The 27943-nt window shown below is 42.7% G+C and overlaps 1 long non-coding RNA gene across 2 annotated transcripts; it reads left to right on the forward strand.

The window, feature by feature from the left end:
• LOC132648353 (uncharacterized) lies at window positions 1–27061 on the forward strand. Of its 2 annotated transcripts, none has more exons than XR_009586740.1 (5): window positions 1–154; window positions 16277–16352; window positions 17965–18127; window positions 19091–19181; window positions 25291–27061. It is a non-coding gene; the product is annotated as an uncharacterized LOC132648353 (long non-coding RNA). The 2 variants fall into 2 exon arrangements; XR_009586741.1 differs by lacking the exon at window positions 25291–27061 and adding an exon at window positions 19639–19708.
• Window positions 27062–27943: the final 882 nt, after the last annotated feature.

The raw sequence follows: 27943 nt of genomic DNA on the forward strand, positions 1-27943 counted from the left end.
GCTGTCTGTGCGGTGTCTGAGGATCAGCCAAGTAGGCTGCTTATAGGTAGCAGTTCTACAAGAAGGTGGACCACAGGAGGTTGCTTTGCAAGACACGAGTCTGGATCAACCACACTGTTGAAGAGAGGAGGTGCGGAATGGGAAACCATTGATGGTGAGTGAACCTGCTTCTGGAATGAGAGTCCGGCAGAGATAAACCCAAATTCTAACTCACTGTAGTCTGGGACATTTCTCACTCTAGTCTCTGCCCTCTAGAGGATCTGATGTCTCCCCTGCAGAAGGATGTCTGTCTGCTTCTGGGCCTACATATCTGACCCTGGAGGAGGAGGAGGTGTGTGACGGCTGGGCCTGTGGGATTCCCCACGTAGCACAGCAGCCGACACCTCTAAGCATGCATGTACTCTGTAAACATTTGTTGAATGTATTGAAAAGGGGGGGCAGGTGGCCCGATTCTACCATTTGGATCAATGTGGATCATTTCTTTTCTGGATAGCAGGAAGGATGGAGAAGGGAGAAAGAACAACGCTATAAAGCACTAGCAAGGTTACCTTGTACCCGAACTCTGTCCTTGGGAGTGCTTGTACGCTTGCTTTGTACTACAGTGAGATAAAGGGAGGGTGGTTCTCACCGTTCCACACATCCAGCTGGAAACAGATTCCAGGGCATCGCTCAGCAGATTCACCAGCTGGTGTAATTCTGGAAGAAGAGGCAGAATCACTTCTGACCCACCAGGGAAGACACACGGGCAACGACAGTCCTCCAGTCTGACTCACAGAACCCACACGGGGGTTCTTTATCCCGTTTGAAGGCTGAAGCCATTGAGGACATCCCCAAAAAAGGATGCTCAGCTCAGCCGACTTAGCTCTTTTTTCCTGTGACAAAAAATCTGAACAAAAGCAACTTATCGGACAAGAAATTTGACTCACGGTTTTAGGATATAGTCCGGCTGGTCACATTGCACTCCCAGAAGGGAAGCCTGTTCATGGGGGTGAGTCTTTATGTTCAGCTGGCTCTCCCTTTTTATTCAGTCCAGAACCCCAGCCTATGGACTGGTGCTGCCTAGTGGGTTCAGGGTGGGCTTTTCCCCACTTTAACTAGCCTAATCTAGATGATCCAGAAGATCCAAGAGGCATGCCCAGAGAGGCTTGTCTTCGAGGAGATTCTAGATCCCGTCAGGGTGATTGTATTAACCATGACACCAGCCTTAGATCCAAGAGAGGAGACTCCGAGGGGCAGGGTCCAGGTGATGCATGGTCCCAGGGATGGGATGGGCAGCTTGCTGAATCACTGGCATCCTCTTAAGACAAGGTGTGGGTTTAGGAAGCCCACAGTAGATGATGTGAAAAGGAGTGAGCCAACTCTCTAGAGATTCATGTAGAATCAAAACAAACAAGCAAGCAAACAAACAAACAAACCACTCAGGAAGAGGAGGGAAGGGAAAGGGTTGCAGAAGTGAAGAATGATAGCCACTGTAGAAGGCTCCAATTAGGTAGCCTCTAATCCCACCTACTTACTGGCAGAAGCCTAAAAGTCAACCAGGAGGGTGAGCTTAATTGTTACTGGCTGAGGAGGTCGGGGAGAGACACTCGGGGGGGGGGGGGGCTAGGGAGGAGAAGAAGGGTTCAAGGTGAGTCGGTCTTTGCGTTGTTTCACTTCTCCAGGCTGAGATCAGCACTACAGTCTCTTCTGGCTGCGTGGATGCAGTGTGCATAGATTTGTGGGTGTCTCCCTACATTAAAGCATGTTCTCAACAACAAAAGAAATAGTGATTAATTCAAAAGGCAAAGATTCTGCATTGGCTTCTGTAAATGAGGGTTATGATGCCCTAAGATACAGGTGGCACAGTGGGGGCCGGGCAGGGGCTGGCCGTTAAACTGCTGGGTCACAGAGCCAGCACCACCTCTGCGCTTCTTCGGCTTAAGCCACGCTGCCTGAGGTTCAAAGCCCTGCTGCTCAGGAGCTCCATTTCAGAGGATGCAGGCCTTTCTCTGTCTGGGCTCTACCAGCCAGTGACAAAGCTTCAGTGCATTTCTGCAGGCAGCTCAAGTGCCCGTGTTTTGTGGTGTGACCTCTACAGGACTCTGCACTTGGGCTGTAGAGGAAAGACACAGGTGGACATGCCAGCAACAGGAAGGCAGTCTGTCGGTTGGTCTCTACACTGAAAAGCCCTCTCTTGAGGCAGCCACTTGCAGTGCAACACAGGAGGAGCATGCTTCAGGGCTGACACAGCAGATGCGTTAGCAACTAGACTGAGAGTGGCATTGGAGTGATGCAGAGACTAAAGAGGTCTGCCCTTTTGACTCGCCTGCCCTCTCCCAGGACTTTGCAGGCCCCCAATAGCCGGGTGTCAAAGCGAGCGCTCTCCCTTGGGTCCTAGCTAAGATGTTTGGGAGGCAGGTGCATAGGTCATTTTCTTTGGATAAAGAGCACAGCACCGGGAGTTGCTCTCTTCCCCTCCCATGTCAGCCAGGCTGGCCTGTCTGTCACTGCTCAATGTTCTCTCCCTGCTAGCAGCATTGGTGTAAGGAGGGAGGAGTGGAGAAGTGTTTTTGGAGCATGATTATAGCCCCCAATTAGGCCAAGCAATCAGAAGCCTTAATGGAGGAGTGCCTGTCAAAACACAGCACGGTGTCTGCTAACCTTTGAGGCTGCTTGCTCGCTATAAGCAGAAACCATAAAGTGACAGGGAGACGGGAATGGATGAGTCTGTTTCTTACACCTCCTTGCCTTTGAAGAGTCTGACAATATTGTCAAGCCTTCTGTAGGGGGAGGCTCTGGAGGATCTGGCTGCATTCTTTCTTGGGGAATTATCCAGGGCTACACAGTCAAGCACTAATAACAAGAATAGTACTAAAAATAACAATGCCAAAATTGGAGACTTGGGCTATATATATTTTTAAAGTTTATTTTTTATTAATTACAGTTTATTCACTTTGTATCCCAGCTGTAGCCCCCTTCATCCCCTCCCAACCCCATCCTCTCTCTCTCATCTCCTCCCATGCCCCTCCCCAAGTCCACTGATAGGGGAGGTCCTCTTCCCCTTCTCTCTGACCCTAGCCTATCAGGTCTCATCATGATTGGCTGAATTGTCTTCCTCTGTGGCCTGGTAAGGCTGCCTGCCCCCTCAGGGTGAAGTGATCAGAGAGTCTGCCACTGAGTTCATGTCAGAGACAGCCCCTGTTCCCATTACTAGGGAACCCACTTGGAGACTGAGCTGCCATGGGCTATGTCTGTGCAGGGGTTCCAGGTTATCTCTATGCATGGTCCTTGGTTGGAGTATCGGTCTCAGAAAAGATCTCTGTGCTTTGGCTACATATTTAATGCAGGAATTCGAAGTACAAAAATTTCACAGGAAGAAACAAACAAACAGATGAACCCATTACTCAGAGAGGAGCTAAAGGCAGCAAGTGATAACTTCCCTAATCCAACCTTCCAAATGGACAAGAGGGAGGAGGAATCTGTTTCTTTTTATTTTTCTTTTCTTTTTAAAATTGATTTATTCACTCTGTATCCTGGCTGGGCCTCCTCCCTCATCTCCTCCCTGTCCCACCCTCCCTCTTCTCCCCCTATGCCCCTCCCTCCATTAGTCCACTGATAGGGGAGGTCCTCCTCCCTTACTATCTGACCCTAGCCTATCAGGTCTCATCAGTACTATATGGACCCTCCTCCTCTGTGGCCTGGTAAGGCTGACCCCCACCTTCACCCCAGGGGAGGTGATAAGAGCCAGCCACTGAGTCCATGTCAGAGACAGCCCCTGCCGTGTGGGTTCCCTAGGAATCCTTTCCTTTGAGCATTCTGCCAGCTGCGGAAACTGCAGTGTCATCCTCTTCATGCTGGACTGCAGTAGGAAGAAACACCCTTAGTGCCTGCCTGCAGGGATGTGGGGAGCCAAGGACTGCCCTCTGGGGACACAGAGTACAGCCACCCTTTTGTCACCTCTAGCAGAGCAGTAGTGTCTGGCAAGACTTCTCAACAGAGCCCTGAAGGCTGGCAAGGCAGAAAGCTGTGCTTCACTGATGAAGGATGTCCACCTTGAGTATGGAAGCGGGCAGACAAGCCTTGGCACACCCCATGTTTCACTTCTCTTTGCCTTTTCTATTTAGCTGCATCTTTCCCATTTTCACTGGCAATAGCATCTCCATTGGATTCTGATTGCGTTAAACCATGCTTCTCGGAAGGTTTTAGCTTAGAGGAAGGGCAATTCAGGCAGCAATTACCCATTTTCTAGATCCTACGGGACTGGACAAGTTCATTATTCAAGTGTCAGGGACACGCCCTGCACCCACCCCAGAGTTGCCTCACTTGCCAAAATGCCTAAAAAACTCATGCCAAAAAGAATGGCCTTTGATTTTAGGTTCGCCCTCCCCAAATTAAGCAAGCAACACTTGCAATTCTATGGCCCAAATGAAAATCTCAGTGACTAAGCCTCATCTCAAGAGCCTGACGCAAGCATCTCTGAGCAGGAATCCAGCTTCCCAGTGGGCCCTCAGGCAGCGGTGACAGCTGTGGTGGGTGATGAAGGGAGAGTGGCTGGAAGCAGAACCCTGTTCCCAATGTCTTAGTGCCTGTGGGAGGAAAGACGAGCACAGAAAAGATGACTCAGGCTTGGAATCCAGATAAAGAACCAAGTGGAAGGACAGGGAAGGCGGTGTAGAAAAAGAGACAGAGCAGAATAGAGGAAGGAGTGAAACCTTTGCAGCAAAGAGCCCCACCTCCACAGAGACGTGAAAGACCTTTGTTTTTAGAGTCTAAAAGAGATTGTATAGTATCACCCAGACACACCCACCTTCTCTTCTATGGTCCCCCTTCCTGACAAAAATGGCTTTGAAGCGAGATAATCTTCAGATGGAGAAAATATACTGCATTAGCTGACCCAGCCCACAGTCACCACAAGGGAGGCAGAAAGGTCACAGTTGGTGAAGGTAGCGTAGCCATGAAGGGAAGAGGTCGTAGAAACACGGGGCCACAAAGAAACTCTTGCAGGCACCCTCTGAAACCTGGGAAAACAAGGACAACCTTCCCCCTCGAGTCTCCAGCAGAACACTGTCTTAGGGACCCATCTTAGGCTTCTGACCACCAGGATGGTAAGAGCAGAAGTGTATGAAGCTTTATGTCACCAAGTCTGTGGAAACGGAGGAACACCTGCCCCCTGGCTTAATTCTGAAGTATTGGCCGTCCACATAGTTTCGTTCCCATGGATACCTGCTTTTTGAAAATGAATGTCACATGGTACTTAGAATGTACCTTGGTTACACATTTCCATGACCTTGGCAGGGTTTTCCTCAGGGCAGATTTTATCCAGGTTAAAAGACACAGAGGCACAAGGGAGTCAAAGCCAGGCTGTGCACATGAGCCTGCTAAGTCAGCACCCCAAGACTCTCACTGTCCTGGGCAGAAAGAATCTTTAGAATAGGGACTTCCTCAGTTCTTACCCTTATGAGATGTACTTGCTACAAGAACATGTTTAAAGCTATATTAAAAAAAAATCTCTTCATTCATTTATTTATTATGGGGGAGCACATTTGGAGATCAGAGGAGAGCTTGTGAGATCCGGTTATCTTCTTCCATCCTTGGGATCGAACTCAGATCCTCCAGTTTGGCAGCAAGGCTCTTCACCCTCTAACCTGTCTTGCCTGCTTGTATTTATTTATTCTTGTTTACTTTTAATTTTGTAGTGTTGAGATCAAATCTAAGACCGCAAATACGCATAGACAAGTGCTGTCCTACTGAAATATTCCTTCAGCACTGATTTTCAATATGCTCTGTTGACCTTCCTCTGTATCAGTTAAGTTACCATGAAAATAGTTTCAGTATCAGCCCTTCATCTATGACATTAAGAGAAAGAAATGACTTCAGTTAGGCATATGGATTAAAAACATCTAGATCTTTAGAAGCTAAAGGAAAGTGCATTGAACACGCTTTCCAAATAATTTGTCTAAGGTTTCCATGAGGCTAGGATAGGGCTTCCTGAAACCTTCCCAGTGAGTTGTACCACCCAAGAAAGTAGCTTGGAAAAGAGATTTCTGAGACATAGAACTCAGATGTGTGAATGACTTAAAGAGAAAATTTTTGGTGGGAATTTTTTACTCTGTGAATTTCCCCCAAGAAAAATGCTGTGCATAGAAAAATGCCAAAGGGTATCACTAATTTTTGAAAGAAATTTAGTCTTTGAGCTGGAAGACATTTTTTTTCCTTGAGTATAGATCCTTGATATGATTAGTAGGGAGGAATTTAATTCTCTCTTTTATCTTTGGTTTGAGTTTTAAAATTGTGTGTAAAGGGTATGTTTTACATTTATCGTTAGAGAAAGGTCATTTTACATGAGTGGGTTCTTAAGGAATATGGTTAGATGGCTGGATTTCTAATAGACAGCCTTAGTTTGTAACACTGAGCTTTTCAATTCAAGCACTGTTGAACTCTAGTTTTCTAATAGAAAACTGAGACGTGGAACGAGCCAGGAGATCCAGGGAGAAGGTAGACCTTAAGTCTGTTTCTTGCTTGTTTGGCCATAATGAAGTTACTGAGCATCTTTCAATGTCCACATTCTGTGTGTACCTTGGCCCCCAAATGGGAACCTAGTGGAACTCTTGAAGAATTAAATGAGATGTGAGTGCTGTTATCCCATGGCTTGCACACTGCAGACTCAGCACATGTCAGCTCTTAATTTTGTCACAAACACATTGAACATTGTTAACCTCTATGTTAACATTTCCTGTTGATATGCAGACTGTCTTTTCAGTGCATACAACGGAAAGCACTAGGGATTCTTAGGTTCTTCTGTAGCAATAATTAGAAATGACAGATTAATTAGGTGGCCAGGGGACACGATTAACCTCTCTGGCTTTTGGTATGCTCATCTATAAAAGAAGGGTGTGGAGTTAAACGACCTTTAAGGTTTCTTGCTGCTCTTTCAAAATTCCAAGTTTTGTTTGTTTGTTTGTTTGTTTTTTCTTTCCTTACATTGAAAGCCTTCATTTGAAGAATGACTTCCTGAAAATTTAATCTTTTGTATGTGAACTACAATCGACTCCCTCTTGCAATCCATTGCTCCACATGAATATCTGGGAACACAGTAAGAAAGATGTTGGTATCTGGCCACTTGTCTTTGTGTACTGTAGCCAACGCTGGTGGGTAGCGTCTAACTGCTCTTGTTGTTGCTCAGGGAAACTCTATTTGTCTTGGAAATAGACTACAGGATGACATGGTGTACAAGTTTAAAAGCCGGGACTATTGTTATAGAGAAAAGAGCTAAGCGATTCACAGAGACTGATGGCTAACTTTATGATAAGGAAATTAAAGATTATGCCTGACTAAAATGAGAAGTAATTTTTTGTCTTATAGGTTACTGTACCATGGCTGCCCAGGGCTACCAATTAAGGTGCCACCTCCTCTAACCTCTTCCCCTGTCTCTTTCCCTCCTGCTACAAACATGCCTGCCAAATGTTTCATCCCCTCAGGGCCTTGCTTCTGGTTGCTATGGCAACAAGCTAGCTACTCCAAGCTAAATGTGCCCTCCTGCCTCTTCAAACTAGGGGAGACTTCACGAGACACTCTCTTCCTGGAAGTGAGATGACAGTAACAGGAGAATCTCAAACTAAGATTGAAGACAGGCATTTTGAAGCAAGCAATCCATACCCCTTAAATCAGAAGAGGGAACCAGTCTTCCTGCCTACCTATGCAAAGAGCCAATACACTCCTTGTCACTCTTGCACAGTCCTTTGTGAGACATCTTTGCCTATCTGCTGTGATCACAGTGACATGCCTACTGTGGTCTGTCCTGTGGAGAACTGTTGAGGGCTAAGACTCTGTAGTAATATTCAAATTCAATTAACCAGTGTTCTGTCATAGCCTCTAACTAGTGAAAGCTGCAGAAAGAGAGGATCCCATGTAAACAGGGACAATAGGAAATCTATAGCAATTTCTTATTCTGTATCTCACAGCAGGAACAAAGGAAAATCTACAGCAGTTTCTTACCCTGCAGCTCACTAACATCTTTCTGTCAAAATGCCACTCCCATAAGCTATGTGAATTTGGGAGGTGCTAAGTTTGAAAAGAAAAAAGAAATTTTTTTTTTCCATAATTTCAGCATTATGGAAGGGTGTGGGGGGAGGGCTCTGGCATGAGATTATCATAAAGTGAGATAGCCTTGGGCAAAATTCCACAAGAGCTCATTAGTTTCACAAGCTGCTTAACCTACTTCTAAAATTTCTCATCTCAGGTGTTTTTGTTGTTGTTGTTGTTTGTTTGTTTTGTTTTTTTGTTTTTGGCTAACAAACCCTGTCCCTTCTCAATCCTATTATAAGTTGGCATGAACTTAAAAGGGTAAAAGACCAACAGCAATCTAAAGCACAACCCACCAACCTAGGAATACAAAATTGTTATTCCAGCTCTTGGGAGGCAGAGCAGAAGGAGGATAAGTTGGAGACCAGCCTGGGATACCTAGAAAGACCTAGACTGCCTCCTTAAAACAAAACAAAACAAAACAAAACAGATAAATAACACAAAGATGTAATCTAGCCCTAGAATTACATACATTTTGGATAAACAACAATTAAAAATAAATGCTAAGGAATTTCTTATCCTGTATTTTATTAAGTTCTTTCATGCCAAAGATATATTTTTCTCAAAAACCAATATTCTAGAAAATAGAATTCAAGTGTACAATCACAATGCTGCAAGGGGGAATTAGAGATAATGATGAGAGCGCGCGCGCACACACATACATACACACACACACACACACACACACACACACACACACCCCAGTTTGGTAGTGAATGGTAAAGATTTTAAGTAAGTGGCACACACCTTTAATCCCAGCACTTGGGAGGCAGAGGCAGGTGGATCTCTGAGTTTGAGGCCAGCCTTATACACAGAGCCAGTTCTAGGACAGCCAGGGCTATACAGAGAAATCCTGTCTTAACCCTCTCTACAAAACAACACAACAACAACAACAACAAAAAAACAACAACCAAACAACCAACAAACAAAACAACAACAAACCCCACTGTTTGCTACATGGGGAAACCAGGCTTGAATTGTGAATGAAGGAGCAAGGTGTAGGTCAGTGGGTAGCAAACATGAGAGCAAGTGTGCATTCTGGCTAGATGACCTACCAGCCTCTGAGGCAGGGTTATGGGCTTTGGGATGCTGAGTGTAGGGGTTTGGATGGGAAGCGGTCACCAAAGGCTCAAGTGGTGAAGGCTTGCTTCCCAATGAATGTGGTATCCAAAAAGGCAGCTTAGGGGAAGTGAATAGATAAGCAGGAGATGGAATTCATCAGGTAATCCACAGTGGATGGATAATTGAATAGCATCACTTTGAATTGGTAGAATGGAGAGGGAGCCTAGCTGGAGTGTATTATACAATACTCCCTGTTCATCTCCCTTCTCTCTCTACCTCTCTTCCCTGGTTGTCAGGAGCTCTGGTCTACCACAACCTCCTGCCACAATCCCTGGCCCCACCGTAGGCTAGGAACAGCAGGTCCAGCCAGCCAAGGACTGAAACCCCTGAAACCATGAGCCGAAATTCCTCTTCCCATTTCTCCCATGTATTTGTCACAGTGACTACAAAGGGTTAAACGTTAGAGGATATCAGACTTCACTGGATGTTGGGTGGCTAGATATTGGTGGTGGGGACTACCTGCAAACTGACTTTGTACAATTCTTATTAAAATCAGGTGATGCAAAACCAAACACCAATGTTGAGGCCTAATGGGGGCCCTCTTACTACTCGTCAAAGAGAGAAACTCAAAATTTTAGGAGATGAATAATTCATATAAAGTGTCAAGGGATCAAATATGTGCTTGTTATATAAATTTTTATCACAAGGCTTTAAGCAAAAGTGAACAAGATTATAAAATTAAAAGAAATCATGTATTTGGAGAAAAGTTTTCAAGTCCTTTATCCTTTCTTTCTTTCTTTCTTTCTTTCTTTCTTTCTTTCTTTCTTTCTTTCTTTCTTTCTGCCATTGAGTTGAATGAGTTCTTTTTATTTTCATAAACTATTTACCTTAGCAGCTGTATTTTATTGTCTTTCTTTGTGGTGCACATTTTTTTTTTTCCATTTGGAATAGTCCTACTTAATTTAAAACAATGTTTGCCTTGGTTGCCTGTGTTTTAGATATCATATGAGAACAAAACAACAATACAACAACAAAAAACACTGCCAAGATCATTGCCAAGTTTGTCCCTGACCAGGCCCATGTCAATAATGTCAGCATTTAGGAGCTACAGACACAAGGACCAGCAGTTCAAGGTCACCTTTGGTGACATGGAAAGCTCTAGGTAACCTGGATAACAGAAGAAACTTGTACTTTGTACTTCTTTTAGTAGTTTCATGATTTCATGTCTTGGCCAATAGTTACATGAAAAGATGCCCAACATCACCTGGGGTTAAGAGAAATCTAAGCTGATCAGAAGATGCTATTGTCAAAACCTTTAGAAGGCAGTGTTGGTGAGGGTGTAGTGAAGAGAACCCTTGTAGACTGTTGTTGGAAGTGTGAATTGGTTTAGTCATTATGGAAAGCACTATGGAGATTCTTGGATGGCAAAAAAAAAGACAACTCCCCAAAGTTGTCCCTGACCTTCACACATATCCTGTGGGATACACTTGCCTTCTCCCTGTCCCCACACGAAATAAAACAAAATAGAAAAGAAAAAATAAAGTTGAAAATCAGGATTGTCCACCTGTAATCCCAGCACTTGGGGAGGCAGAGGCAGATGGATCTCTGTGAGTTTGATGCCGACCTGCTCTACAAAAACAAAGGACAGCCAAGGCTACACAGAGAAAGCTTGTCTCAAAAACCCAAAACCAAAACCAACCAACCAACCAACCAAACAGCAACAGAAAACAAACAAACAACAACAACAAAACAGGACTTCCATGTGATCCAGTAACCCTACTTCTACGCTGTAATGGAAATGAAATCACATCTGGGAGCTGTCTAAACAGCATGATCAGTACAGCCTCATTCACCACAGCCAGGATGTGGAAGAGATCTAAATGTCCTTAGAGCAGTGGGTAAAGAAACTGTGATTTATGTATCAGCCTTTGAAAATAATAACAGCCACGGATGGTGCCAAGTGGTTTTCATCCCAGTGCTGGGGAGGCGGAAGCAGGAGGGTGTCTGAGAGTGGAAGGCCAGAGTGGTCTAAATGGCAAGTTCCAGCCTCGCATGGCCTCATAGTGAGATCCTATCTCAAAAACACAAAGAATCAATCAAACAAACAAACAAACAGAATAGCCTGCTAATTGTCCCAACATGGGTGAAAGTGGAAAACATCACGCTAATGTTCCGTACTTAGAAGACACTCATGGACTTTTAGAAAGTCAATTCCTAAAGGAAACTTTTCAGAATTTCACAGAAGCAGAGGGTAAATGGTTGGAGGACAGAGGATGCAGGGAGAGGCCTGTCAGAGCCTGTAAAGCTGCAGTTGCTCTGGATGCCTAAGCTCTAGCAACCCAGTGTGAAGCATTCCCTGATAGCCCCTGTGCTGCTGCTACTGAAGTTTACTGAGAGTTCGCTCTCCATGCTCTCACCTCACAGATAACTATGCAGAGATGGATATGCTAGCCCTTTATGAGAATGTACTTCAAAGTTCCAAGCTGTATGTACAACTTCAATGCTTATAATTGCAATACAAACACTGCGAAGGACTTGTTTCTTCAATGGATATTTATGGATTGCCCAATAATGTTCTGAGTTGTCTGCTGAGTAAAGGAGTAGTGAAAAGGAGGCATGAAGCCTTTGACATTACAGGCCTCTTGCCCTAACCCTCCACATATTGGGTGGAAGGCAAAAATAGGCACCTGCCTGCCTGCTTTAGGGTAGTCATCACCCTGCTTTACTCTTCTGAGAGTTGCGCACCATCATGCTAGGAATGGATTTTTATGAATAAAGCTGTGTAGGGGCAATCAGGCGAGGATCTGTTGGGAATAATCAGGAAAGCATCCCCAACTTGCTGGATTGTTGGGGGTGGAAGAGAATTTTCTGTTACCCCTATCAGTGGGTGGAAATTTCCTCTGTTAGATATAAGACTGACTTTGAATTCGAGGCTGGGTCTAAGTGAAGGGTCAGAGCCAGGGTGTGGCAAGCATCTGTTACATGCCAGGGGCTGCTCTCACGAATCACCCAGTCACACAGTCATCTCTCACGTCAGCCAATGAAGGCATTGCTATTCTAACTTGTCAGATACTTGGAAACTGCTGTGCTAAAGGGCACTGACACCTCTCTCTGGCCCACAAGTAGAATCAGATGAGAGCCTGGGATCTGACATCTCACTTTGGCCCATAACTGAGCTTGGCATCTTACTGTCTAACTCCCCTGGACTCTGCCTAGGCATGTAAATTGTTCAAGGAGTGTTTATGTATCTGACCCCTGTCTCATCCCCTTCCAACGCTGATAGTGCAGAGAGAGACCATTGTCCTAAACATGAGGGTAACTTGGATTCCAAGGCCACCAGAGGCCTTACAGAACTAGGCATGCCCAGTTACTATAGTAACTCCTTTAGGCCACTTCTCAATACCAGAACTGAGACGGTGATGGACCAGAGTACACTTTGACCAAGCCACACATGCCTATGCCAGGTGCCAGTCCTTCCTCCATTAGGATCCTTGGGCTCTTTTATCTGTGCTTCCAAATATGAACATGTTGATTAAATCTCTCTGCTTTTCTTTTCATCATTGCTTATCTCCTCATTTTATTGGGATAGGTGGCTGAGATTTAACATGTCAGGGTTTCAGGAGATCAAGTTTCACCCCAAACTCCATTTCCAACAATATGGAAATATAGGTTTGAAGAGTTTCAGCAACTTGACCCACCAAAATAAGGGGCTGAAACCATTCTAACAGGTTTCTCCCATTGTGAGTAAACCATCCAAGTAGGACCATAAGGCCGTGGTAAATAACCCCCAACTCCGTCTTTATTAAGACCTTAAGCATGTGTCCCCAAACTGTAAGCCTCATATTCGCCTAACAGAAACTTATATTACAGCAGTAGTTATCAACCTACCTAACGCTGCGACCCTTTCATACAGTCCCTCATGTTTTGGTGATCTCCCATCCATAAAATTATTTCATTGCTACTTCATATCTGTAATTTTCCTACTGTTAGGAATAATAATTTTAATACCTGCTATGCAGGATATCTGATATGAGACCCCTGTGAAAGGGTTGTTTGACTCCTCCAAAGGATTCACGACCCATGGGTTAAGAACTGCCACATTACACCAACATGCCTCTGAGACCTTAAGATTTCTGCTTGAAAACAGACAACTGTCTATACTGCAAGAATCTAGGGGAGGTAGGATGTAAGAATGACTTCTACCATCTCATCCTGATATTCAAGGCTCAGAAAATTCCGGCTGTTCTTTCTGGGGAGCTTTAAGAGCAGCTAATAATTTTTTTGTTTTGATATTTTGGATGTGAAATTAAATGGAAGATTACAAATATATAGGGTATTTAGCCACCTGTAAAAAGTACACTATAAAGAAGTATGACTTTTTAGAAGTTATTGGACAAAATCACTCTGGTGTTTTCCATACAAATGTCCCCCATTGGCCCATATAGATATATGCTTAGTCTCAAGTTGGTGAACAGTTTGGGTAAGATTAGGAGGTGTGGCCTTGTTGGAAGAAGTGTGTCACTGTGGGTGGGCTTTGAGGTTCCGAAAGCCCATGCCAAGCCCAGTGTCCTTTTCTCTGCCTGCTGCCTGCGGATCAGATATAAAGCTTCCAACCACTGCTCCAGCACCTACCTGTCTGCTCGCACTCATGTTTCCTGCTATGGTGTTTCTGGACTAACCCTCTAACGCTGTAAGCAAGCCTCCACTTAAACGCTTTTTTTCTTTTATAAATATTGCCTTGGTTGTGGTGTCTCTTCACAGCAACAGAACAGTGGCAACGACACTTAGAAAGAAGTAATTGTGAAGGAGACAGTTGACACTTGAGGCACTTCATACTTCTTTAAGATGCTTCTTGCTTAAAATATTTGGGAAAGAAGAAAGAAGCTTCTAGATAATATTTGACCTTGTACACTAAGCCACTAGTTGGGTGGCTTTATTTCCTTTGTGAAAATGAGGATTCTGAGATCCAGAAATGTTTTCTGAGCCACTGAATACTATTTAGCAAAATTTGAGACCCCACCACCTAAAATTCCAAAAGTATTTTGGATTTTACATTCAGGACTATGTGCGTGATTCTCCCAAGATACTGCTTCTGCCTGGCCATTTTCCTTCCAAGGCAGTCATGATTTAAGCACAAGTGAAGTCAAGACTGAGCAGATAACCACACCTTTTCATGTCACTTCTGTTATCTGTCCTCACTGAAACGTTGCCTCCTGCGGGATGGAGGTGGGCTCAGAAGACTTGGGATTCAAGAAGCCCACAAAGTCACAAGACTCACAAGGTTGCTGCCAAAGCTCACACCCAGACAACCGTTGGGAAGAGCAGTCTCTTCTGTTGCCTGCCAGCAAGGTACACATGGAATTTCAGGGATATGGCTTTCCTGAGTCATTACCTGTTATGATGTGGGCTTTTAGTTTGCAGGTGCCTTTGAGTCCTCAATCCTCCTAGAACAGTGGTTCTCAACCTTCCTGATGCTGTGACCCTTTGATACAGTTCTTCATGTTGTGGTGACCCCCAACCATAAAATTATTTCATTGCTACACACTGTAATCTTATGAATTGTAATAGAAATATTTGGTATGGTACCCTCCAAGGGGTTGTGAACCACAGGTTGAGAACCACTGTGCTATTATATCCCCTCTCCCTCATGCTCCTAGAAGCAATCCCAATAAACTCATCTAGTCACTAAAGCTAGACTTAGGGTAGAGTTGCTGCTTCAGTTTGTCCTTGGGCTGAGTAGATACTTGTTCCCATCTTGTTATGAAAAGTGACACAACTGTATGTCAGACACACAGAGAGAAGGACAAACAACCTCTTCATGCTTTTTTTTTTATCCATGTTTGTTTTGCACATAACCAGTGGATGATTTTAGATTTAAAAGTCAGTTAATGTGTAACACGCCGACCCAGGTGTCACTCATGGTCAACTGCTATTAATTCACTAGTCAGATCTTTGTAATGTAAGGCAGGTGAATTCCCATCAGTATGAGCTTCAGGAGGCTCAAACATTAGTGGCTAGGCTGTAAGAAAAATGAGAGAGCTGGGGGTGGAGCTGGGAGGTTGAGCAAAGGAGACTTGAGACAGGGACTCTGAAATGGGCTGCAGGGAAGGGAAAAATGCAGGAGGGAAACCTGCCTTCACCTTCTTAACAGAGAAAGGCATGCTGGGATAAGAATATAATGTAGAGCTAAAAATTGCCCTTCGAGGAGTCACTTAGAGCCTCAGAAGAGGTCATGGTAACCTTAGCTACCTCAGGGAAAGCTTGAATATTTTTCTTACTTGCTTCATTGTAGAATTAACTGCAGCTAATTTTTTTTTTTTTTGAGAGCTGTAATAACTTCTTGAATGTACTTGTGGCCATTGTGGAGTAAAGACCTACCTTTAACCCCATTCATCACTAGAAGGGAGAGAGTCATTCACAAATGTCTATGTGCTTGTATTTATCCAGGCTGCTAGGAACAGCTTCACCAGGTAGATGTATGTAAGTTTCTTTCCCTAGTTAAACCAGCAAATACATGAGTGCCAAATCATGACGTCTTCCAAACACATATATGGGGATATGTGTATTGTACATTGTGGGGGATGATTCTCAGGAAGAGAAACCTCAATAACACTGCCAGCCTCATTTGTGCAGCTATAAAAAGTAGCAGCACCTTCATCGAGGTGCTTAGAATATGGTATAAAATGTCGGCATATAATTAATTCAAAATGCTCCATCGTTAAATCATGTAATGATGCTTTGTGAGCATACATAAGCTTAATTGGGAGTAATGTAACTAAGGAGATTGAGATCTGGAGAGCTGTAAATAAAACAACTCCTGTGGTGTGAATTTAAAGCAGCAGGCAATTTTGTGAAAGTCCCGGGGCTTGCTCTGGGGCGAGAGGAAGACTGTCAAGTTCAACTGGAAGGCCGAGAAGAGCTGTGGGAGTTCTCTAGTGTGAGAGGAGAACTTGGACATTGGCGAACTCCATAGCGAGTTCGTGCCTCTCAGTCTGAGGTAGAGATGCGTAGCCACAGGACCTCTGGGGACCCGGCATTGCACTATGGTGAGCCCTGTGCTTTTAAGTGTAACACTTGTAATCAGATTTTTTTTCTCATTGGTAAAAGGGACAGAATAACACCTGTCTGGTTTGTTCGTTTGCTTTATTTTTAGATAGTAGAGGAAAAATGCAATACAACAACAGCAGAACAACCTGTGGAGTGTTTGGTACAGGCCTGCCATGTGTGAGGTATGCATTTGATGAATGTTATTGGTTTTCCCATGCCCTGGGCACACAGTGTCCTGCATTGAAACAATAGATGACTGTTGAAGGGATTGAAATGCTCCATTGAGATGGGTCCTCTGAAGGGCGCGGCCTATAATCCCAGACAGACACTGAGGTCACAAATGGGGGCTGAAATCAGTTTCAAGATCCAGCTGAGATTGTGATGACACAGAAACCTGGCAAAACTCCACAAGGCCAATAGTGGCTGCCTTCCCTCCTTGGGATCCTGGATCCGGAGGCAGAAAAGCAGCCTGTCCTTTGTTCTGCCATTTCTCAGCCATCAATAGCTGGTGGCAACACCTTTCCTGTCCCCAGCTGGGTCCCCAGACTCATGAGCACAGTGAATGTTAGGCAACCACTCATAATCCCTTAGCCCTGGCATTTGAGATAAAGCCTATTTGCTATTCTTGGCAAAAGGGTGCAGTCCACTGCCTGTTTGAACCTGTCCGTTGAACAACAGAAGGGGAATAGTTTTTTCCTCATCTTTGTACCCTTTCTGAATGGCTCTGAGAGCTAGAGGGAGAGAGTTCTGCTCCTTTCTCTCTGTTGTGTGACTCTTGAATCTAAGATAGTTCCTTATACTTTGTACACGGGGGACCCTTTATAGCTCTTCTCCTTTTCTCTTTTGGTTATTTGAAATAAGGTCTCACTATGTAGCCTAGGTCAACCTTGAACTCTTTTTTTTTTTCTTATATTAATCATAGGTTATTTGCTTTGTATCCCAGCCATAGCCTCCTCTCTCTTTCCCTCCCAATTCCACCCTCCCTCCCTCATCTCCTCCCTGCCCCTTTCCAAGTACACTGATAGGAGAGGACCTCCTCCCCTTCCATCTGACCCTAGCTTATCAGGTCTCTTCAGGACTGGCTGCAATGAACCTTGAACTCTTGATCACCCTTCTTCAACCTCCCAGGTGCTGGGATTATGGCTGTGAAGCGCCATGACTAGGTTACCACATGCTTTTAAGTATGCTTCTTTCTGAAAGTGGTCAAGGGTGAGAGGTTGGTTACATGCTATGACCTCACTAGACATAAGAGGAAGCTCCCGGAGCTAATAGCTCACCTAAGAAGACAAAGCCAGTCAGGAACATATCTAGAATGTGAATGTTACGATACTGGTTACTATTTAGAGACAAATACTGTAAATTACTGAACTCAGGGAGAAAACTGGATGGTGATAGAACACAATGCTTCATTGGAGACACTTGGGTCTTCAAAGAAGAAAGGCATGAATCAATTAATAGCAGGGCTGTGGTCTAGGTGAGTCACCATGTAGTGTGGAGTGGGAGCTTGGCTTTGTGGGCGTGGCAAGCAGTGGGGGCAGGTAGCAGTCACAGATGGGAAACAGCAGCTGTGGATGAGCCATTGCCCCATGCTATAGCACACAGGCGATGAACAGAGCAGAATGCTGCGCCCTCCCGAGGGGGGAATGCATGCTAGGTTAAGCACATTGTACTGCTGTTTTGATAACAGCTTTAAGTTATGATGGCATATCTATAATTTTATCTAAAAATGTTGTAGAATATATTTATATTTTTTGCCTGTCAAATATGCTCAATATCTAAATATTCTCATTTTAGGAAAAAAATAAACAAAGCAAATCAGGACAAATAAAACTTTTCAAGATTTAAGATGGAACAGAAAGACACATATAATGTTCTTTCATTGGAACACACCGACAACCTCCTCCTCCCTCTGGCCTCTTATGCTGCTGTGTGTGGGGCTTTTGCTCTTTCCTAGAAGGTAAGAAAATAGATCACATACTTAATGTGCAAAATCAGTAAGTTTCACATATATAAATTCAGTAAGTTAAATTTTATGAAGGAGGAAAAGATCTTTTCAAATGACAAAAAAAGGAAGAAAAACAATGACATAACTAAGAATGTAGCTTAAACATGCCTGAAGACTTGTTTAGATATCACTGAAGGCTGAGAACCACTCAGACAATGGAAGACACATACCTTGCTTCTGGGACGATCATCATGAACACATCTTTTTCAAGCTGATGTGTACAATAACTATAGTTACAATCAAAATAGCCCAAGGATACTTTTTAGAATTAGACAAGTTGGTGATAGTTTAATGTTGAAACACTGGAAAGCAACAACATCCACTAGAAAATATAATATGGAAGAGCAATGTGTGAGGGTTATTTATGAAATCATAAAAAGGTTGAAATAAAAATAATGGGATCCTTGGCTGTTAGTACACAGACAAATTCATAGGCTGAATAGAGTCTGACGTAGAGTCTACAAGTAAATGCAAATACACAGATGGACATAGATATTTAGTGTAAGATGAGGGTGATTTTGTTTATTAATATGGTAGATCTGTCAGTAAACTTTTAAGAAATATGTATGCATATATATCTATGACGATAAAGAAAAAGTAAGACATTAGAAGAAAACATTGTGTATGTATACAGAAATAAAGGTTTTGTTAAGTGTGACAGAGAGTCTAATAAATGTAAAAGGCTATCACAAAAATACACTTATTAAAATAAATGTTTTAATCTTCAAGAAAAGCCACAGGTAGTTTTAATGTGCATCTAGTAGTTGCTTTATATATTGCAGAAAGACTGTTTTTCTAACTTATTAAATTTTTATTTGAAAGTTGAAATTTTTATGAAGAAATAGTCCCTAGCTAAACATAGAATTATTTTTTTAAGATTTGCCTGCCTGTATTAACTAATGTGCTATCGTCTAGATGTAGCGGGGTTGACACACCCATCCATCACACTGAAGGACATCCTGCTTACTTCCGAGTTTGGGAAATTACTTTTTCAAAGTCTCTCTGGGTAAGTTTGGATATGAACATGCATTTTCCCAGCCCCAGAATTCCTAAGCATACAAAAGGCTGTGGAATCATTTAAACCGCAGTGATAGCCAGCTTCCCTGCATCAAATGACAATAAGATAGATACTTTACTGCCTCTGTGGGATCGTGAAGAACATCTCATTTTAGAAACTAAGGGTGGAGTGATGAGCAGTAAAGCTCTTGGGGAGGCAATTTTTAAAATTATAAGGACATATTACTTTTATTTCAGAAATCCAATTTCTAAGAATGTGACCTATGATGATGTTAGCACATCTCTATAAAAGAACATGTGAATCCACATCCATCCGTGACTGTTTGAAATGGTGAAAGGTCATCAATATGGAATAGTTTATTAAGCTAGATGCATAGGTGTAGTGAAATCTGTGCGGCTACTAAGGTTTTTAAAAAGATTTTTAATATTAGCTGTCTTGACCACAGCAAAACCCTGAGGTCTCTTTCCATTTTGGCAAAATCCCAGAAAGCTGTCAGGAAGATGAGAGCAATGGTGAGTCACCACCAGCTTCTATTCCTCTGGTTAAATTCACCGTGACATGGACTAATTCATTACAAGTACAATTCATTGATTTTGTATGTGCAGAGTGAATAGACTATGGCTACCCTTTTATGACATCCTCAAGAGTGAGTAGGAGAGGACAAAAAAAAAAAAGGTAGTTGGTTAGAAAGGTATGTGGTAGCCAGTCAGATCCCTGGAAAAGCTCCAAGGAGGCAAAAAATACGAAGTTCCTGGTAGATAGTTTGTTTACATGGTTCTGTATGCTGTGACAGGGACAGAATGAGAGAGGCAGGAAAGACCCCAGAAATCAGGTTTGGCTGCATAGCCTTCTGGGGAGCTTGGGCTGCCTCTGGATGTCAGTACAGCAGGAGAGGGGAAGGGAGTCAAGGTCAGGAGCTCCTTCCAGAGCTTTTCCACTGGATAACACTCTGCTCATCAGCTGACAGCATCCCTGTGCAGAAAAGGGAGAGCACTGTGAAACCAAAGCTTTACAGATGAAGCTGTTGGTTGTGCCATAGGATAGCTCTGGGTTCAGCCCAAGACAAAAATTATAAATTAAAAAAAAAAAATACTGTTTAAAAAACATCAGGGGTGTGTGTATGTGTTTGTATGAGGGTGGTATATTTGTGTGGTTTTGCATGCTCATTAATTTCTCCTTCCTTCCTTCCTTCCTTCCTTCCTTCCTTCCTTCCTTCCTTCCTTCCTTCCTTCTTTCTTTCTTTCTTTCTTTCTTTCTTTCTTTCTCTTTGTAACGCAATAGTACAGTTCTCAAGTATAGATGTATAAACTTTGTAGATGACAATGTGACAAATGTGCCCCAATTCAAATGGCTTGATGTGCCTGGGTTGTACCAAGGGCAGTGGGCCCTCATCTGGGGAGATGCCTGGTTCCTCATAAGCTCTCCTGCTGTTGTCTCTCATCTACAGGATAGCTCTGCCCTGAGTGGTCTGGGACAGAGCAGTTATTGGTATACATGACTACTCTTCTCCCTCTCTCCCTCTCTCGGGCCTGAGAAGAAAAGAGTCCATTCCCCAAATATCCTCCTTCTAATCCCCTGGGAAACTCGTTTTTGAGACAGACTCTTTGTGCGTCGTCAGAGAAGTTGGCCTGGAAGTTGTTATGTAGCCCAGGCTGGCCTTAAACTCTTGGTCCTTCTGCCTCACCTGCCTTAGTAAGTATTCACATCGGTTACACACCTGTGCCTTTAGGTCAAGGTCAGTAGCTAGAGCCAAGTCAGGTTTTCTGAATGTGAATCCTAGGTCTGCCTCAGCTTGGCTCGATCTGTCTGTGTCTGTCTGTGTATGTGCGTATGTATGTTTGTAGGCATGTAGGTATGTATCAATCATCTATGTATGTATCTATCTGTCTATCTATCTATCTGATGGTATGTCTCAGTATATAGCCCAGGTTGGCTACAAGTCTCAGTCTCTGTGGTGCTGGGACTATAGGCATATTCTACACACCTGGCTTTCTTACTCCTTTCCAAATGCTCATACCCATGAAAGTGGAACTTCTTGTGTTTGATTTATCTCTGCTCACCCTCAAATTCACTCAAGTATCTCACTAGGTATAAGATGGGGAACAAGAGAGAGACTTCAATACAAAAATACACATATGTCAGAGCTAGGGAAGGTGTCAATGGGAAAGTGAAGAGAAAAGAAAAATCAGTTATTCACTTCAAATTCATTCTAGAATCTTAACCCTAGCCCCTATACTTCTGCAGTTGACATACTTCTGCGTTGATTTTTTTTCACATTGAAGTTGGGAAGCCCCAATTTATTGGGAATACAGTTATAGTACAGTCAGCAGAGGGGGACTTAGAGCAAACACTGAAGGGTTAGAGGGCTCATAGTCAAGGAGACTTGGATTAAACCGTGGAGTCTGTGCAGGTTTCTTGGACCTTGAAACAACCTCACAAAATAGAGGACTAAAAATCAAACCCCAACCAAGTGTACTTTTTAATGGCAACTCCAGCTGATTTAGGCACTTAAAACGAACCTCCTTAATGACACTGGCCACTGGATTTAGAGACTAACTTAATCCCAAATGACCTTATGCTGATTCGATGACATTGCCAAGATCCTATTTCTAAATAAGGTCATAGGTAAAAGGAGTTAGACTTTAACACCTGTTGTCACAGGGCATAAGTCAAGCAACTGCAGACAGGTGGCACAGAACAACTTTCCTTTTATATGTGGCTATTGTGCCCATGAGAGCCAGAGCAGCCACACTTTTCATATATATATATATATATATATCCAGACTTTTATTTGCAGCCCTAGAAATTATTCTTTCTAGAGTCATATTTCCAGCTAGTAAAACTACAGCTGGAAAAGAAAGGAGGGTGACATCCCAATGCCTTCTCTTTTTCCACAATGCTAGGAAGCAATTTACACTGACCATGCAGATGCCCGGGGAGTAAAGTGCCAGTTTGTAAGAAAGACAGTAATGGTCAAGAACCCGTGAAGACAGTACCTCATTTTAGAACTCATTGCCACACCCAACTGCTAGAACAGCTCAATTGGCCATGAGACATTAAGTGGCTCCACGTGGCCCCACCCTCATGTTTGTTTTCTCTTTATTAAAATGCCAATGTGAAAAAGAAAGGAGCTAAAAGAGGGAGCTAAACAGCAAATGCCATGAGGACTTGGGGGTCTGTTTTTGTCTTTCATTGAGAAAAATATATATGTATACATATGTGTGTGTTGTGTGTGTATATACGTACATATATATTATATATGCACATATATGTATGTACACACATATATGTATCCACACAACACACACACACACATATATACATGTATTATATATATATTGTATGTACATATATTATATACAGTACACACATATATTTCTAAGACAACCGCACCACAAATATCTGAAACAAAGAAGAGTCTTTACTCTTTGGCCATTACAGAGACAGAGCTCTTGGTGTGCTTGTCTCTCTTGGGGTTTGTCAGCTTTGTGCATTCTCTGCAGCAAGTGTCATTCCAAGTCGCCAGTGAGGAAAGTCTCCAGAAGCAGGGCCCACTGGAATCTAGGGCCAGAATCGTAGTTAAAAGGGTATTGAGAATCAGAATATATATGTGTGTGTGTTGGGGGAGAGGGGGAATGTGTCCATGTGAGAGAGAGAGAGACAGACAGACAGACAGACACAGAGAGAAGGCAGTCAGTCAGAGAGGCTGATACTTGTGTACCGGATCAAGGTGGGTTCTCAGCACTGGGAATGCCTCTGACTCTTGACCCTGGTAGGTCTGATGTCCCTTCTTCCTTCATGGCGCTCAAACTGCCTCCAGCAACATCACTGAAGCTTCCCTACAGTCACCCATTCAAGGAACTCTCATACTTTGGATTTTGCTTTCATGTTTAAGGGAGAAGCAGAAGGCACAGGAGGAGGAGCAACAGGACCCAGAGCTTTGATTCCTTTGTTATTCTCAATCCAAACACACGAGTACATATAAATCATGTTTCTGAATTAATTGATCTGATTTCATCATCTTCCTGCTTTCTTTCTATAACTGTGAGTCCAAAGCAATGGGCAAATATGAGAGAGGAGGTTTCTGGGAGTGGGGAAACTATGGGAAGTGTTTCATGGAGTTACATGGGGCAAGGCATTATGAAAAGATTCTGGCTCAGCAGTGGGTTGCTACTATAAGTGAAGGAATCATCATCATGCAGCTTTCTTCTTCCAGCATCATGCCAAGCCAACTGCTGAGAGGTAAGGCTATTGCCTGGACTCTGGGCCTCATGCTGTTGGGTAACAAGAAGCTTCAGACACCAGTTCTGAAGCGACAGCAGCCCCTGAGAGAAAGCTGAGCCTCGAGAAAGAAGGAGATCTTGGAGATGTGGTACACTGGCTCCCGCATTGATGCGAGTTTGTGTTCATTTATTTTCTAGCCCTAATATACAGCTCTGGGTGACTAGAGCAGATGCTGTGAAGTAAGTGTGGGAGGGTGTTTAATGTGTTTGTTCTATCTCTGTGTCTCTCTGTCTCTCTGTGTGTCCCTATCTCTGTCTGTCTGTCTGTTTGTCTGTCTGTTTCTCTCCCCTTCCCCACTGCTTCTCTTGTCTGTGGGCATCCTCATGCTCATTAAACCCAAAAGGCTTGGGAAAGCTATTTGTCTGAGCCTGAGCCACGCTATTACACAAAAATATTTGGAATGTACTACTCCGTAGGCTGTGCTTGAATCTAAACTATCCTCGTCTGTTGGAATAAGGAAGGCTTTGAGTTGCATAGGAAAAGGCATGCTAGTTCTGAGTTGTGCAACAGAGTTGCAACTCTGTTGTCTTTACTTAAGAATTAGACATTTCCTATGCCAAGTCTCTAGACTTTCAGACTTTCATCCACTAGAACTTCATAAATTCTTTCTTTCTTTCTTTCTTTCTTTCTTTCTTTCTTTCTTTCTTTCTTTCTTTCTTTCTTTCTTTCTTCCTTCCTTCCTTCCTTCCTTCCTTCCTTCCTTCCTTCCTTCCTTTCTTTCTTTCTTTCTTCCTTTCTTCTTCTTTTCTTCTCTACTTTTCTTCTTCTTCCGTGTTTTGAGACAGGGTTATTGTGTGTAGCCCTGGTTGTTTGAGAACTTGCTCTGTAGACCTGGCCTCGAACACACAGAGATCCACCTGCCACTGTCTCCTGAGCGCTGGGATTAGAGGCATGTGCCACAACCACCTGGTGAGCTCCATCCACTTCTCATACCCTGTACTTTCTTGTGAAGAGTCAAGGCTTAGATCCACGCAGGTAACAATGTACTTTGCAGCCTGCATGGCAGCTCTCTTAAGTCGGTGGCCTCCACTGCCCTATTCACTGCTGTACTGTCTCTTCTGTTGCGTAGGAGTGAAGTGGCTCCCTCCCTGGTGTTGCTGGCCAGCTTCAGATGTGTAGTGCCTCTTCAGTATTCACACAATCAAGAGAAGCTTCTTTCATATAAAGGTTTAGGTGCAGTGAGTGAAAAACATTTGGCTACCTGCAAGTTTATTGTTATATGTTAGTTTGCTTTTGGTGTCCTTCAAAGTATCAATGGAAAAATGGCATACCATGGGAGCCAGTGACCACAATTTGGATGGAGAAGGCTTGGATTTGAATCTCTGCTTTCCATGTCACATTCGAACATTCTGAGGAGAGTTGTGTAATACTGATGACCATTTTATTAGTCTCTAACACTGTGATTATATATGTCCTACACAGCATAGTTCTAAGGGTTAGGTGGTAGATATGACTATGATTGGCACATGGGAGAAAGTTAGATGTTTATCAAACAAATAGGCCATTACTTTAAAGTTTTTGCAATGTTCCTTTATATTATCTACCTACTACTTTAATACCCAGTGAAGCAGGCAATGATAATGATGACAAAACTAATATTATAACCCAGGCCTTCTGACTTCCCAGTAGGAGACCTGGGGTTTACTAGGTAAATTCAAGGGAACAATGGAACATGCTAGAACATTTGTCTGCTTAATGGCTTTGGGCTTCAACATATTAGGTTGAAATTCTCAGAGGGACTGAAGGAACACACCATTTGAATAAAACATTTAACTGTCTTCTCTTATTTCGTAAATAAATTCTTCTGCTCCAGGTATCTGGATGTGTCTTACAGCTGTGCAGTCCGAGAAGCTCATTTCAGAAGTTGAACACAGAGTTTTCCCTACGTGAATCCCAGGAGCCCATCCAAAGGATCTTTGCAGCATCATTTGAAATGCCTGCTGTCAGGCCCCTGGGGCAGTTGGCACAGTGACTGACTTATTGCCTGCTCATCTGTGTCAACGTACAGGTTTTTCTGAACCCTCAGACAGGCTTGTTTTCTGCAATAACAAGCATTGGCAGGCATTCCCTGGAGGAGAACTGGTCCTCTGCCTCTCCAGGGGAGGTTCAGTGATGCACTCCTCAGGCACTGACCATTGACCTCAACAGCTGTCTTCACTGCAAGTGGTTATTCTTTTCACCACCAGGCAAAGCCTTCAAGAATTAAACTATTGGGTTTGGGGATATCTGGATGAGTGAAAGCATGGAGTTCCAGAGGGAGAACACATCTACGTCTAAGTTACAATGAGTTATATGAGTTTATATGAGCATATGCACATAATTAATGTGCCTATGGAATGCAGATTTAGGAATATTCAGTTAAATGAAACTGGAGATTTATTAAGTCATCTGACCATTATATTTGAAGACAAACAAACAAACAAACAAAACCCCAAAAACAACGAACAAGCAAGCAAAACAAAAACAGCATAGTTTAGGTTTCTAAAGAGATTTTTATTTCCAAGTCAATCTAGCCAAAGATCTCAACATCAGCTTTTGTTCTTTTCTTTTAAATGCCTCCAAATCATGCTGAAAGAGTTGAACTTATTTCAAAGATGCTAATTTGAGCCTCAGACAGCTGTGGTGGTTATTAATATGAGCACAATGGCTGACAATTTGACAACAGTCTCTGGTTTCCATTACTGCCTTCATACTAAATGTCCCTTTTGTGCACAGGGCATAAAAACCACAGTCAGATGACTGACTTGGGAGATGAGCTTGTAGACTGATGAGTATCTGAGCACTTTTGTTTAAAAGGGAGAGTCATGTAGTTTTAATAAGGAAAATGGAAAACCCCATACCAGACCACACATCTTTACATATTATTAATCTCTCCAGAGTTCAGTAAAAACTCAAGAAGAAGAACCTTATTATATAAAATTAGTGAGGGTGGGTGTGTTCTTAATGTGTATTTATTTACTCTAGATAACTTGACACATAATAGCATCATGGACTGTTGACTTAGAAGCAAACAGATAAGCAATTATTTATGATTCAACTGAAGTATAATTTAGAGGTAAACATACTCAGTTAAATTGTTTTTTAACCTGCTTATCTCTGTAATTTTCTATGAAGAGATGCTATATGAATATAAAATATATAAAAATAAATAAACAAAAACAACCTTAGAAACCAACTAAAAAGTTTCTAATTACATGCCCTTTCCTGAGTCTGTGCTGGATTCATTGTGTCTAGTTTGTGGTTTCTCTTTCTTTTCTTTTCTTTTCTTTTCTTTTCTTTTCTTTTCTTTTCTTTTCTTTTCTTTTCTTTTCTTTTCTTTTCTTTTCTTTTCTTTTCTTTTCTTTTCTTTTCTTTTCCTTCCTTCCTTCCTTCCTTCCTTCCTTCCTTTCTTTCTTTCTTTCTTTCTTTCTTTCTTTCTTTCTTTCTTTCTTTCTTTCTTTCTTTCTTTCTTTCTTAACAGAGTGCCACCTTGAACTTTGTTTTATAAAAGCACAGAAGGTGAAGTCATCCTGGGGGCATCTTTGAATGTAATTTAGCTGCTGTAGTGTTTAAATAAAAGTAAACAATCAAATACTGAAATACACACAACTGAATACTTCTGACCTGGGCTTTTTTCCTGGCTCATATACTTCCATAACTAAAGTCAACAATATGATGGATGAGCCACAAAATGGACCTTAATCAAGCTCTGATCTTAGCTCCATGTGCCTGCCACGGTATGAGCTCCAAAATACCAGAGACCAGGACCGGTTTTCACTTTCAATCTTGCACCTGACCTGGGGCCAGTTACATAAATGAATAAATAATTGGACTTTTATAGCACTTGCTAATATGTAATCTATATGTAATATTCTTGTCCCCCCAGGATTATCTAGCTAGAGAGGAACATTTAATAGTATTGCCTGTGTAGTTAAAAATCTAGACTCTGAAAATCTAATTGCCATCACACGCCTTTAAAGAAGGATTGACAAGCGTAGTGAGGGTCCTTCATTCCAAAGTCACATTCTTAGATCTTGCAGCTTTTACCTGATTTTCATGAAGGCAGGATCTCTCTGTCATAGTTCTGTCATCTTGAGGAGCTGTTGTAGTGGGTCTATCTGGATTTTAACTCAACTCAGCAACTCAGCTCAGTCTGAGTTATATGACTTTAGGCAGCCAACGTTATTAAATGAGATCAGCCCAATAAAGCACATATAATTCTCGAATCACTTTATACATATTAGCTACTGATAATTGTATTATCTTAATACTCCCCTTTTTAATACTATGGTATGGATAAACTTAGATCTTTCATCTTACCAGAGAACCACAAATCATAGTTAACTGGCAAAATACAACCCAACAACCCACCACCCATTTTAAAATGCTGCTTTTTGAAGTACCTCCATATTTGCTTGTATAGGCATCCTTTTACAGCTCCTGGTGTGCTAGTCCTGGAGGACTAGAGATCTATGGTTGCTAATCTG

Source organism: Meriones unguiculatus, chromosome 16 (assembly GCF_030254825.1).
Source record: "Meriones unguiculatus strain TT.TT164.6M chromosome 16, Bangor_MerUng_6.1, whole genome shotgun sequence".
Taxonomy (NCBI): domain Eukaryota; kingdom Metazoa; phylum Chordata; class Mammalia; order Rodentia; family Muridae; genus Meriones; species Meriones unguiculatus.